Below are 2,779 nucleotides of genomic sequence, written 5' to 3' on the forward strand. Positions count from 1 at the left end.
TTTTCCAGTCTCTTTTGGGGGCTGTTCGCCTTTGGTAATGAATATTTTTCAACCCGCGCAGAGTAGGAGAGGACGGCTCCTGACCCGATAGCACCGCCGTTCTGTAACTCTTTGCCTTTTGGAGATGGACTGCGCGGAAATGGAGCGCAGGATGGCACTGCCGAGGACAGAGGCGCGGTGGCTGCTCTGGGACTGACTGAAAACCGAAGGGGTTTTCTGTGCAGGGAAAGATCTTGGGGCCAGGAGGGCCGTCAGCGCGGTGCTCTAGAACTTAAACCCGCTGATGCTGGTGCTGAATGGTCCAAAAGCTGGGGAAGGCTGTGCGTGTGCTCGCAGCAGGACGTGGGTTCTCTCGGTGCCGGCTGCGGGGCCGTGGCATCGGGCGCTGCTGCGGTCCGTGCCGTTCCCGCGGTGGGTCCGTGAGCGGTGCCGTTCACAGCCCGGTACCGGGCAGCCTCCGCCGCCTCCGGTTCCGCCGCTGTTCGGTTCAGGTGTCCGCGTCCTGCGGGAGAGCTGGGGGCGGTTCTACGCCCGGTGCTAAAATGGATTCACTCTGAATTTTAGCATAAACCATTCCCTTTGTACTGTGTGCGTTTAATCTTGATTTAATCTCATTCGTGTTCAGACAAAACTAAGCTGGATTTGCCTGATTTTATTAACACTGCCGGTACTGAATAGACCATTCTTCTCCCCTGACTCCGGCGGCCGGGCGGGATGTGCATACCAATAGCGGCGGGTACATAATGAGGACCGTTCCGTGGGTGCCGGCAGCAGCGCTGCGGGGCTGAGGCTGCAGCCGGTACCGTGCTGGGCTGGTGGCAGCCCTGGGAGCTGACACGGACAGCGTCTGCTGGAGATAGAGCTGCTCTCCCACTCTGTTGCCGTGAGGTTTTGTTGCAACCACCCCAGCTTTGAATTTCATACTTCTTAGAGATAGCATCTTGGGTTTTGTTTCTGCATTTTCGGACATGGGCTCAGTGGGATGCAGTGCCCGCAGTCCCGAGGGCTGTCCCTGCAGTGCTGCCCACGCTGTGCTCAACCTCAGAGCTGGGCTGTGTGGCCAGGCTGCAGGGCTGCTCGCCTGTCTGTTCCTTCCTGGGCTTCCCCTTTGCCACGGATGTCATTTATCTCTCTGCTGCTGCTCACCGCAGTGGCAGCGGTGGGCTGTGGTGGTCCTGCAGGAGCTGTTACCTGATAGTCCAGCTCTGGAAGGGAGGGAAGAGCTGAGCTCCATCCACCTTCACGGAAAGTCATATTATGGCTTTTTCCTCCTCCAATTGCTTCTTTGTATTTATTCTTTTAATACAGCTCTCAGGGGACCTCTGGGTAGCTCCCATCAGATGCTATCTCAGTTCCCAGCCAAAAGTTCCCAGGCAGGAACGCTCTGAGATAGTGGCAGAGCTGTAAGCTAATTTAGCTCTCTCGTTAGGTTAGCCCTGTATCTCAGCCCCCAGACTGTTTCTTCGCTGTCTCTCCCTGAGCAGTGAGCAGCAGCTGTGCTCTGCACAGCTCCTGGATGAGGGGTTTAGGAAGGAGAGACTGAGCCCACTCAGCTGTGCTGGGCAGCACTGGGTGCAGCAATGGTAATGAATTGCCTCTGCGGAGTGACAGAGGTCAGGGCTGAGCCTGGTGTCAGACGAGTCTGTAAAGAACTCATTGTGTGGTGAGTGACAGACTGAGGTGTGTGTCTGGGAGCTCATCACTCTGGGGGGGGTGTTGCAGCATCCCAGCATCTCCACGAGGACCTCACCTGTGCCAGGGCTGCATCAAACCCCATGGGATGATCCCAAAAGGGTTCAGCTGCCAAGGGAGATGGGGTGCCAAGGAAGTGTTTGGTGCAGGAATGGGGCAGCTCGGGGTGTGGGTGTGCAAGGGTTGTGATGGTTTGTGCTCATGCTGGTGTCACCGGTGGGAGCTGTGCCTGGAGTGAGGGCTTCGAGGTTTTCACATTCCTGGGTTTAGTATCAAACAGTGCTGACGGCTCCACCGAGGATCACGTCTCCTTACCACTTCAGACTGCATTTTGGCAGCGATTTCTCTGTCCTGAAACAGTGCTCAGGGCAGAGCGTATAGCACTTTCTTTTCCTCCCTCATCTGCGAGGTTTCCTGTAGGAGGCTGTAGGAGGGCTGAGCTGCCGCCAGTGCCTTCGCAAGCTGTAGAGCGTTCTCTAAGTGTGCTCCGGTTGTGGTTCTCAGTTTGGCTGCAGCCAAAACCAGGAGAACGCTGTGTGTCCCTGCAGGCAGCGCTGCTCTGTGTGCATCGTCGGCATCCCCAGGGGTGCCTGGAAGGAGCAGGGCAGGGGCAGGTGGTGGCCTGAGGGCTGGCCGTGCTCCAGTCCTGCAGCACTGGGGTCATAAAGCCAGACTTGGTTTGATGCCCTTGAGCAGTGATGTAATCCTGCTGCTATAATCAGGGCTGAATGGGAAAATGAAAAGATGTAGTGGGAGGAGAAAGATCTGGCTTTTTTTTTTTTTCTTCTGGGTGAACACCTGGATGACACTGCAGCAGGACCCAGTGCACACACAGCAGCGGTGCCCAGGATCACGCACAGCACAGGGATGTGGCATGGCGGGGGCTGCCCCAGCAGGAGGTGCAGAGCAGGGCATGGGGACTGCGGGATGTATCACGGGCAGCACATTGCCCAGCCCTCACCCAGCCCTGCACTCATTTCACCTGGTGCCGTTTGCAGATGCTGACTGACAGGGATGACACCGAAGTGTGTGACATACAGCACCCACACTGCGTCCCTCAGAGCCAGGAGCTGCAGGGGGTCTGACA

Source organism: Meleagris gallopavo, chromosome 22 (assembly GCF_000146605.3).
Source record: "Meleagris gallopavo isolate NT-WF06-2002-E0010 breed Aviagen turkey brand Nicholas breeding stock chromosome 22, Turkey_5.1, whole genome shotgun sequence".
In the NCBI taxonomy this organism is placed as follows: Eukaryota; Metazoa; Chordata; class Aves; order Galliformes; family Phasianidae; genus Meleagris; species Meleagris gallopavo.